The sequence below is a fragment of the Papio anubis genome, chromosome 7 (genome assembly GCF_008728515.1).
Source record: "Papio anubis isolate 15944 chromosome 7, Panubis1.0, whole genome shotgun sequence".
NCBI lineage: Eukaryota > Metazoa > Chordata > Mammalia > Primates > Cercopithecidae > Papio > Papio anubis.
The window spans coordinates 88,120,253-88,132,348 of NC_044982.1; the positions used below are offsets into that span (position 1 = coordinate 88,120,253).

At 47.1% G+C, this 12,096-nt stretch overlaps 1 pseudogene; it reads left to right on the forward strand.

Annotated features, from left to right (window-relative positions):
- Positions 1-587: 587 nt before the first annotated feature.
- On the forward strand, positions 588-6,536 carry LOC108586649 (annotated as a pseudogene).
- Positions 6,537-12,096: the final 5,560 nt, after the last annotated feature.

Consider the following 12,096-nt stretch of genomic DNA (forward strand, 5'->3'; position numbering starts at 1 on the left):
AGGCATTTCATTCTGGAACTCTACCCGAGGCATCCAGGAGCCTGCCTGGTGGCCTCTGCCTCAATATTGCTGCATCTGCCTACAGTCTTCTAGGTCCTGTGCATCTGCTAAGGGATGCTAACTTGACTGTTCACAGAGCGGAGAAAGGCACGATCACCCAGAAAGCCCGCACAGTAAGGACAGAGCCACAATGTAAGCACTGGCTCAGCCTGTTGCTTCTGAGTCCCCATCGTGTGCAGCACCCCACTCTCTGTGTGGCAGAGAGGAAACGCAGGGATGAATCCCATGGCCATCACCTCCCTCCAGGAGTTCATGCTCTAGATGCAAGGCTTGGGAAGAGACACTGCAGAATCAGGCTTTGCAGTGAGCTGCTGTTTCCCTTGCTATAAATGGTTTCTCTGGGTGATGACTGAATGGCAATTGTCTTCAGGGTTGTTCTGTTCAGTTGTGTAGTTGTGTTGAGCCAAATGTGCCCAGCTAGGAGGCAAATTGGACCTGAAATCCAGCCCATGCCACTTTTGCCATGCCATGCCAGGGGCTGGTGCTGCCCAGAGGGGCGCCTTCTGTAATTCACACAAAGGCCCAGCATGTGGGCAGTGCTGAGCTTGCTTCCTTCTGGTGCATCCGATGCCGGTGAGCAAGAAGGCAAGGTGCAGTGTGCAGCCCCTTGGTGGGATCCCGAACTGCTGCAGGGGAAGCAGCAGGAGCAGAGAGATGAGTGGCCCAACCACCTGCGCAGAGCCCCTTCCCTCCCCATTCCCTCTCATCCCAGCCCTGGGGCATGCTTGGAGGTTGGCAGAGCCTTGCACGAACTGACTCTGGAGATTCTCAGAAGGAAAAGCAGGAGAGGGAGTTTCCAGAGATTGGCAGGGAACCGCCAGGGGAGATCCCTGTGATTGAAGCCTCCTTAGCAACATTGGAATCTCCTCTGATCACAGGATGCCAAAAGGGTGCAAGGCAAGAGAGGCAAAAGGTAAAGTAACAAAGGCCTCTCCCGGCTTCTTGCTGCCTGCCCCAGGCACATACCACATCTCCTGTATCAAAGCCAGGGTCTGGGTGCCGCTGGTCCACTTTACACGGGAATCAACTGAGGCTCACTGGGCGAGGCTGCTTGACCCCCACCACTCCACTAGTCAGTGGCAGGGCCATGATTTAGACCCCGGACTGCCTGGCTCCCCACAGCAGCTGCCGCCTCTGCATGGACACCACCCCAGCCTGGCGCTGGGTGCAGTCGTGTGGGGGAAGCTGGAGCCTGGGCACGTTGGGCTCTTGCATGGCTCCCGGAGCAGCTGACCTCATCCCATCTGGGTGTGTGGGGAAGGCAACAGGTGTGGTGCTGGGAGGGACCCGAGCCCGTGTTCAACATGTCTGGAGAAATCAGTGACAACAGAAACGGCACACAATTTCCATATGGAGAGCAAAGTCACAGAGGGGTTTCTCCGGGAAAGTCAGGTGGATGGCATCGATTGCTCAAGGAGGATTTAGCAATAAGACGGAGGGAAGCCTACAGGCTGGCATCAGGAGCACGCTCGACCAGCACTAGAAGCGCACCCAGGCGGCAGGAGCCACAGCCGCCTCCAGGTGTCCGTGATGCCCCTTCAGTGGGCGCCGCAGCTCTGGCTGCACATTAGGGGAAGTTACAAAGCGAGCGCATGGGCTTGGACGCCATTCCCTGGTTCTGCCTTAATTGCTCTGGGGAGACCCAAGCAGGGGCATGTTTTTGAGTTTCAGGACTCTACTGTGTAGCTATGACGGAGAATCTTTCTCTGTGGGCTCATGACGCCCACCCAGGTCTGCTCCCCACCCCGTCACATGAAGCCTTCTTCCTCAGGGATGGCAGTAGGCCGACCAGGGGCCATGTGAGCTCTAGCAGGCCGATCCTCACCTGGGTCTAGAGAGGCCATCTGGCCAGGTGACCTGTGAGGCTCCTCCCTGGGGCAAAACCTTTGTTAAGGGTGGGCTGGAGAGGACGAGAAGGAATGTGGGACCCACTCACTTCCCAGCCCTGAAGGACTGGAGGCTGGTGTCTCAGCCAGCTCAGGCTGCCATAGCAAAATACCACAGAATGGGAGGCTTAAGCAACAGCTTAATTTTTCTCACAGCTCTGGAAGCTGGAAGCCCAAAATCAAGGCATCAGCAGGGTTGGTTTCTCTGAGACCATCCTGGGCTTGCAGACAGCCACCCTCTCTCCATGTCCACATGTGATCCTTCCTCTGTGCCTGTCTGTGTCCTAATCTCTTTTTCTTGTAAGGACACCAGTCAGATCATGTTAGGGCCTCTAACGACCCCATTTAAACCTAACTGCCTCTTTAAAGGCCCTGTCTCCAAATACAGTCAGATTCTGAGGAATTGGGGGTTCAGGGTCTCAGTGCATGAATTTGGGAGAAACACAATTCAGCCCCTAACAGCTGTGCTGGAGGCCTGATGAGACAGCCCTGCCTAACCTAACATCGCACAGAACACACACCTGCATGCTCACACTCACACACACTCACACACACACACACAATCACACATTCACACACACTCTCACACACACATTCACACTCAGACATAATGCTGGATTACTTACATATAATTTCCATCATACACTTCTCTCTTTCACATATTACTACACTATTCTCTATAAGTATATTATTCATACATACACTCTTACATTAATTATTCCATATACATTGAATGCACTTCACATTTAATTCTACATATTAATTTTCTTTCATATATTATATCTTTACGCACTTCACATTATATAGTATATTGGATACTATTACACATTACTCCATATATATATTTTACATTATCAAGATGGATAAGTTAATAATTCCAATGCATCACTACCTGTCATATTATTAATTCCACACTTCCTCTCCCCTTCTTGGGATTAGCATTATTATTCTACTCTTTCACATGGACATTGGATAATACACTCCACTCTTGGCTCAATTTCACACATTAATAATTTCCCTTCCTCTCTTACATTAATATTCACCTTCACATGTATTGACATAATACCTACCTAATTTCAATTTTAATTCCTTCACACATATTCTATAATTTCCTCCTACACATTATTATTTCATCCCTTTGGTTGTCGCATTTTCGATATTAATTCCACTCCATCTACCTAATTAAAGCACTTCATACACTCCTCCTCCATTAATATTTCAGCCTTTCATAAGTATTACGATATATTACTCTGCTTCCAATTTGATGGTTACATTTTACATTTCTCCTATGTTGTCATTATTCACTTTTACATGTATTGGCTGAGTATACATTTACTCCATCATAATTTCTTTTGCTGCTCTCTCATACACACCATTCCACTTTCACACGATGGATACACATTACCCCACTCTTACTCTACCTAATTTCACATTACCATTAATTTCCTCATTATATATTTCTCCATCACTCTCTTTTACACGTGATTGATACTCTTATTCCAGTAATTTACTCACCTATCTGTATTACACACACTCTGCTGTTTCTCCCACACATATCTACCTTTTCACACGATGGATATTAATACATCTACCTACCTACTTCACTCCAATTTCGCCACATACTTCCCCACTGCTATTACACTTCTCCCCTAAGGTTGTTACTATCTTTACCTCTCTTACACGATGATTGATGGATGACATTCATATTCACCTACCCACTTTACCAGACTTCACTCTATCACATATACTTCTCGTTACATGGCCATTATCTACCTCATGTATTGGATACACACAATTTCCATAATTTACTTCCCCATCAGAAATATATCTGTTATATATTATGCACACATAATCTCTTGCCACATTACATCTACTCTCTCTTTACATATTTTTGGATGCGACAATTTACTTCACACGCATCACATATACTTCCCCATAATTTCCCATTATTATTATTTACTCTTTGCCACGCATTATTGATATAATATTAATTTACCTACTCTTCACCATTCACATTACATACCACCTCCTGTTACACAATATATCTACCTCTACAAGTATTGATTATTTAATACCCCACCTACCTTATAATTTTGCTCTACACAATTTCATATTTAATTCTCTCCCATATATTCATACCCTTCATTAATGATTGAGACATAATTCTACCTACTTCACACACACACTCCTCCTCTCCACATACACATATTCAATTTCATATGTATTGATACACCTACTCTATTCCCTTCATTATTAATTCTTGGCTAATTTCTACATTATTATTATCACTCCCTTTACATGTATTTTCTGATACATGCTACACACACTACTCTACTCACACTTCCTACATTATTATTTTACCTTTCGTTATTAATGCATTTTTGACATATTACACTTTCACGAACCTACCATCTCATTACATCATCTTCCTATTGTATTATTATATTTTCCAATTCTCATATGTATTTTGGATAATAATTCCTACCTACCTACACACACTTCTTCCACACACACATATCTACCTCACACGTGCATTGACACATTACACACCCACCCAGCACTCCATTACACACTTCTCTCCTTAATACACAATAATATTCACCTCATATGTATCATTGACACACACACACACTCACACACACTGTCCCACACACATATTCACCCTCACACGCATTGACACACACTCACCCACTCACCCACTCACATACACACATACACTCTCACACACATTCACACTCACACACATTCACACACACAGTCACACACACATTCACACACACTCACACCCTTACACACACACACACATTCACACACACACACACACTCAAGTTGACACTGGCCTGAGCTGAAAGTCAGTAGTGCCCGTGACCAGCCCTGGGACCTGGGGCAACTCACTTAAGCACCAGAGTTGAGTTGGGCCTCTTTCTGCCCCTGGGATCACTGGGCATGTCCTCGTCAGCGTCTGATTTCTTTTGCTCAGCGTGTTTGGGGGATCCTTCTATTTCATTGCCTGGTCTTTGCTCATTACCTATTGCAGTTCCGTGCATGGCCCATTACATGAACACAATCATTGCTTTCTCTCTTCTGTTATTGATGGACTTGGGGTTGCTTCTGATCTTTGGCTCTTAGGAAGGTTGCTCCATAAATATCCTGTCTCCAGGTGCACCTGTGCACAGTGCCTGTCAGAAATGTACCTGCCGGTGGAACTGGGTTTCTTCACTTTGGTAGGTGCTGCAGACGCTGCCCCTGCGTGGCCGGGAAGTTTCTCTTCTCACCAGCAGTGAGAGAGCCCCCTGTGCTCCAGCCCTCCCCAGAGCTTGGGATCACCAGACCTGAGAGCCACGTGTCCTCGTCCATGTGTAGCTGACCAAATGTGAGGATACTCTGCCCATGGTTAGCGCCAGCTTCTTTTTCTACCCCCGTCTGGCTCCCCGCTGCTCCCTGTGTGCTCACCCCACCTGCCCCGGTGTCTGGCTGGCCTCCTCTTCCTGCTGAGCCAGTGCCTCTAAGGAGTTGCCAGCAGTGGAGATGCGCCAGGCCTCCTCCAGTTCTCCGGGGCACGGGCTTTCTGCACTGACCATCCTGGGTCTCATCGAGCTCTGCACCCTGCACCCTCAGCAGCTGGCCTCACAGAATCTGCCCCTCTGCTGCAGCCGGCCCTGGCCTCCTGCCTGCCTTTTTCTGATCCTGTCGTCTTTTGCCTCCTTGGCCTCCCTCCAGGCCTTGCTGCTGTCTCCCTTCCTCAGCTTGTCTTCTGGGGAATTTCCAACCTTCTAGAACTCCCTGTGCCCATATGGAGCCCTGATCTGGGCAACACCACCCCTTTGCAAAACTCACCTCTGTCCACACCTCCCTGGGGCTTGCAGGCACCATCCACAGAACAGCAGGACTCACCCTCTCAGTGAGCCACTGCAGGGTAGCCCAGGTTCGAGACAGCGCAGAACTGGGAGCCTGAGCCATGGCATGGGCTATGCAACCTGGGCCAGGCATCAAATGTCTCTAAGCTCTCCTGTTCTCATCCATAAAAGAAAATAATTATAAGGATTCAGTGAGAGAATATCCATGGCAGTGTTTGGGGGTGATGTGCTACATGGCTCAGAAGTCATTTTGAACATCACTGTCCCTTTCTGTAATGTAGCTTTCTGTCTGAAGCGTCTAGCTAGTATATAAGGAGAGCCTGGTGCACACAGGCTGTTATTTCACCTTATCTTCTTGTGGAGTGCTCTTAACTGCCCCCCAGGAGGTAGGCACCATGCTCCTCTCTGCTTTACAGAAGAGGAAACCGAGGCCTAGGAAGGGGGCTGGCCTTGGCTGAGATGTCATCCCTGATGACAGGCAAAGCTGGGAATCTCATCTCTGTGGCCAGACTCCCAGCACCATCATGCACGGCTTTCTGGAGCAAAGGCAGAATGATGGGGAGATCACAGGCTCCGAGGCAGGAGTGTGAAAGCATCAGAATATGCCACCCCAAAGGATGCCCCCTTGGCATAAGGATTATTTTGAGCTGAAGGCAATTGAGAAACAGCCAGATGCAGAAAAAGCTCTCTACTCCCCATGCTCCCATCTGCCTCAAGGGAGGGCAGAAATTTATCTTTTTTTTTTTTTTTTTTTTTTAATACAGAGTCTCACTGTGTCACCCAGGCTGGAGTGCGGTGGAGCAGTCTCAACTCACTGCAACCTCTGCCTCCTGGGTTCAAGAGATCCTCATGCCTCAGACTCCCAAGTAGCTGGGATTACAAGCATGCACCACCGCACTCGGCTAATTTTTGTATTTTTAGTAAAGATGGGGTTTCATTGTGTTGGTCAGGCTGGTCTTGAACTCCTGACTTCAAGTGATCCACCTGCCTTGGCCTCCCAAAGTGCTGGGATTACAGGCATGAGCCACAGTGCCTGGCCCAGAAATTCATTTTTGTGAAGGGTTCCCCCTCTCTTCTCCTGTACCAGAAAGAAGCCACAACTCATCACTGGAGATGGCACCAAAGTGGATAGTCATAACCTTTAATAAAATAACCCTTATCTTCCATTATTTCCCCCATATGTTCCCCTTTCCACATTTGCCATCCCTAGAAGCTCAAAAACATTTTTCCTTTGTCTTGTCACATCATCTCCACTTTTTTTTTTTTTTTTAAACAGAGTCTTGCTCTGTCGCCCAGGCTGGAGTGCAGTGACACAATCTCGACTCGCTGCAACCTCTGACTTCCAGGTTCAAGCAATTCTCCTGCCTCAGCCTCCTGAGTAGCTGGGATTACAGGCATGTGCCACCATGCCCAGCTAATTTTTGTATTTTTAGTAGAGACGGGGTTTTACCATGTTGGTCAGGCTGGTCTCAATCTCCCGACCTCATGATCTGCCCGCCTTGGCCTCCCAAAGTGTTGGGATTACAGGCATGAGCCACTGCACCTGGCCACATCTCCACAATTTATGGCTCTTTGTTAAGATGTTACACAGGCCCCAAATGCTAACCACCTCAGAGAGTCACATTTCTTTGTGAATGCCCCTGCATATGTATATAATTAAATCTGTTCTTTTCTCTTGTTAATTGCCTTTTGTCAGTTTAATTTGCAGGACTTCAGTCACTGAACATAAGAAGGTAGAAGACAAATTTTTTTTCTTCCTCACAAAGCCAGGACCCCTGAGGAGGGTCCCATGGCCCTGCTAAGAGCACACCATCCCTAAGAGGGGACCAGCTCCAGGGAACAGCAGGGTAAGCCTCCCCACGACATAGAGTGCTATGGATGTGCTGTGGGATGTGCCAGGGTGTGGTCCCCAGCCAGGGTGAGCAAGCGGGTCAGCTCCCTCTGGCCGTTGGAGGCCTCAGTATGCCTTGCAGCCTGAGACCTGCCTGTCTCTCCTTGCAGCCCTGGTTGCAGAAGGGGTGAACCCGCCTTGAGGGCACTGCCGGCGCCTTCCCAGGGAGCTCCTCTGGCCCTCCCTCTCCATTCACCCACTCCTCTGTGGTTACATTTTGTGAAAACAGATGCTTTCCAGGAGAATCACAGTTCATTAGGGAGATGGAGAGCAGGGATCCCAGGCTGCCACTGTGACCAGAATGGAGAGGCCTGCCCAACACTGCAACCCCTCTGGCTGGTGGCAGGCCTGGCCCATCAGAGGGGCTGAATGAGCAGGGGCAGGGCAGATAGAGATTGCCCTACAGAGGTGACCTTTTGTTGCTAGCTTAAGAGCTGCTTTCCTTTGGCCAGGTGTGGTGGCTCATGCCTGTAATCCCAGTACTTTGGGAGGCCAAGGTGGGCAGATCACGAGGTCAGGAGATCGAGACCATCTTGGCTAACATGGTGAAACCCCGTCTCTACTAAAAATACAAAAAAATTAGCTGGGCGTGGTGGCGGGCACCTGTAGTCCCAGCTACTTGGGAGGCTGAGGCAGGAGAATGGCATGAACCCGGGAGGCGGAGCTTGCAGTGAGCCGAGATCGCGCCACTGCACTTCAGCCTGGGCGACAGAGCGAGACTCCGTCTCAAAAACAAACAAACAAACAAAAAAAGAGTTGTTTTCCTTTATCTCTTTAGATAAGTTATTTGGTAGATACTGTTACTGATGTGTGCACTGTGCGCTTCAGAAACAGAGCCCTGAGAACCCCTGGGAACAGCTGCAGTGGTGAGCAGCCACTCCCAGCAGTCCTCTCTCAGAGGACAGAGGGGCTGCATAGAGGAGGGAAGGAGGGATGTGGGTGTGTCTCCCCATGCCTTTTGCTTCCAGAGAGAGGCCTCTGGGACACAGGATCTCCCTGGGTGTTGCTTCTTCAGGTGGGAGCTGTTGACACCCACCAGGGACTGGAAGATCCCTGGACAAAAGGAAGGTGAGAAAGAAGCTCAGGAAGGGCCCGGGGGAGAGGGATGTGCCCTGCCCTGGCCTGTCACTACTGACCTGCTCTCCCAAACGCCAATCACTCCATCCACACAGAATCACTGGCTAAATGGGGCTCATGGCTCTGTGTGGACGCTTCCACATCCACCTTTTCACTAAATTCAAATGGTGGCTCTTGCCTTTATTTTTTAAACAGCCTCACTGAGGTATAATCGACATAGAACAAGCCATGCCTATCTGAAGTGTACAATTTGGTAGCTTTGACATAGGTAGACCCCCAGGAAACCATCACCACAATCAACATAGTGAGCGCATTCATCAGCTCAAGCGTTATTTATGTTTTTAAATTAACATAAATTAAGTTGATCACTAAATGAACTGGTATGGACACAAATTGACAGGACATCGAAATCGAAGGCATGAGCCTCTCTTCTGTGGAGGGGACGGCTGGGGACAGTCACCACTTCCACACTTGCCTGTGGGGACTCCTGCAGGCCACCCACTCTGGTTTTCTGGAAAGCAGGAGAACATCCCAGAAATGTTACACAGAGTTCCTGAGAGCGGGTTTGCTGCTGGCTGAGGGAGAACCTGAATGTGGGCATGCCAGGCAAAGGGGATGGCCTGTCACCCTCTTCAGAAGGCACTTCATGGTAGGAAGGTACAGGCAGCTCTCGGGTGTGGATATAAAATCCTAGTCAGGCCTGAAGTAAAATTTGGGAAAGATTCCTGTCCTTCTGCCTATTCCCAAGGCAACTGCCTTCTCCTCAGCACCTATTAGCACAGGGCATCCCAAACTCGGTACCCACTGGGCCCAGGCTGGAAACTCAAAAACTCAAACGAGTTATCAGGATGGGGCCTTGGCTTGTGGGCAGGCCTTGATCGTCTCTGGCTTCTCTTTCTGGAATTTATTTATTTACTTATTTATTGCTAAAAACTGAATACCTGGATTCCTAAGCGCGATCTCCTAATTCTTACAGTGGCAATGTAATGATTTTTTTTCATACTTATGTTCTAGGGTACATGTGCACAATGTGCAGGTTTGTTACATATGTATACATGTGCCATGTTGGTGTGCTGCACCCATTAACTCGTCATTTACATTAGGTATGTCTCCTAATGCTATCCTTCCCCCCTCTCTCTACCCGACAACAGGCCCCAGTGTGTGATGTTCCCCTTCCTGTGTCCAAGTATTCTCATTGTTCAATTCCCACCTATGAGTGAGAACATGCGGTGATTGGTTTTCTGTTCTTGCCAGTTTGCTGAGAATGATGGTTTCCAGCTGCATCCATGTCCCTACAAAGGACATGAACTCATCCTTTTTTATGATTTCCTAGTATTCCATGGTGTCTATGTGCCACATTTTCTTAATCCAGTCTGTTACTGATGGACATTTGTGTTGGTTCCAAGTCTTTGCTATTGTGAATAGTGCCGTAATAAACATATGTGTACATGTGTCTTTATAGCAGCATGATTTATAATCCTTTGGGTATATACCCAGTAATGGGATGGCTGGGTCAAATGATATTTCTAGTTCTAGATCCTTGAGGAATTGCCACACTATCTTCCACAATGGTTGAACTAGTTTACAGTCTCACCAACAGTGTAAAAGTGTTCCTATTTCTCCGCATGCTCTCCAGCCCCTGTTGTTTCCTGACTTTTTAATGATTGCCATTCTAACTGGTGTGAGATGGTATCTCATTGTGGTTTTGATTTGCATTTCTCTGATGGCTGGTGATGATGAGCATTTTTTCTTGTGTCTGTTGGCTACATAAATGTCTTCTTTTGAGAAGTGTCTGTTCATATCCTTTGCCTACTTTTTGATGGGGTTGTTTGTTTTTTTCTTGTAAATTTGTTTGAGTTCTTTGTAGGTTCTGGATATTAGCCCTTTGTCAGATGAGTAGATCGCAAAAATTTTCTCCCATTCTGTAGGTTGCCTGTTCACTTTGATGGTAGTTTCTTTTGCTGTGCAGAAGCTCTTTAGTTTAATTAGATCATTTGTCAATTTTGGCTTTTGATGCCATTGCTTTTGGTGTTTTAGACATGAAGTCCTTGCCCATGCCTATCCTGAATGGTATTGCCTAGGTTTTCTTCTAGGGTTTTTATGGTTTTAGGTCTAACATTTAAGTCTCTAATCCATCTTGAATTAATTTTTGTATAAGGTGTAAGGAAGGGATCCAGTTTCAGCTTTCTACTTATGGCTAGCCAGTTTTCCCAGCACCATTTATTAAATAGGGAATCCTTTCCCCATTTCTTGTTTTTGTCAGGTTTGTCAAAGATCAGATGGTTGTAGATGTGTGGTGTTATTTCTGAGGGCTCTGTTCTGTTCCATTGGTCTAGATCTCTGTTTTGGTACCAGTACCATGCTGTTTTGGTTACTATAGCCTTGTAGTATAGTTTGAAGTCAGGTAGCGTGATGCCTCTAGCTTTGTTCTTTTGGCTTAGGATTGTCTTGGCAATGTGGGCTCTTTTTGCGTTCCATATGAACTTTAAAGTAGTTTTTTCCAATTCTGTGAAGAAAGTGATTGGTAGCTTAATGGGGATGGCACTGAATCTATAAATTACCTTGGGCAGTATGGCTGAGCAGTGGTTTGTAGTTCTCCTTGAAGAGGTCTTTCACATCCCTTGTAAGTTGGATTCCTAGGTATTTTATTCTCTTTGAAGCTATTGTGAATGGGAGTTCATTCATGATTTGGCTCTCTGTTTGTCTGTTATTGGTGTATAAGAATGCTTGTGATTTTTGCACATTGATTTTGTATCCTGAGACTTTGCTGAAGTTGCTTATCACCTTAAGGAGATTTTGGGCTGAGACTATGGGTTTTTCTAAATATACAATCATGTCATCTGCAAACAGGGACAATTTGACTTCCTCTTTTCCTAATTGAATACCTTTATTTCTTTCTCTTGCGTGATTGCCCTAGCCAGAACTTCCAACACTATGTTGAATAGGAGTGGTGAGAGAGGGCATTCCTGTCTTGTGCCAGTTTTCAAGGGGAATGCTTCCAGTTTTTGCCCATTCAGTGGGCTGTGGGTTTGCCATAAATAGCTCTTATTATTTTGAGATACGTTCCATCAATACCGAATTTATTGAGAGTTTTTAGCATGAAGGGCTGTTGTAATGGTTTTTTAAACACATCAGAGGAGGCAGGTGTAAGGGCCCCCAAACTACAGGTGTCCCTCTCGCAGCATTAGCCCTATCAGGTGGCTCCAGATTGGCTCCTCCTTCACGGCTCTGGGAACCCCTCTTCACCCCCAATAGATTCTCCTTGCATTTCACTTCATGTCAACAAACTTTTGCTGAGCAAGTGTTGCTGTCATATCCAGGGCGC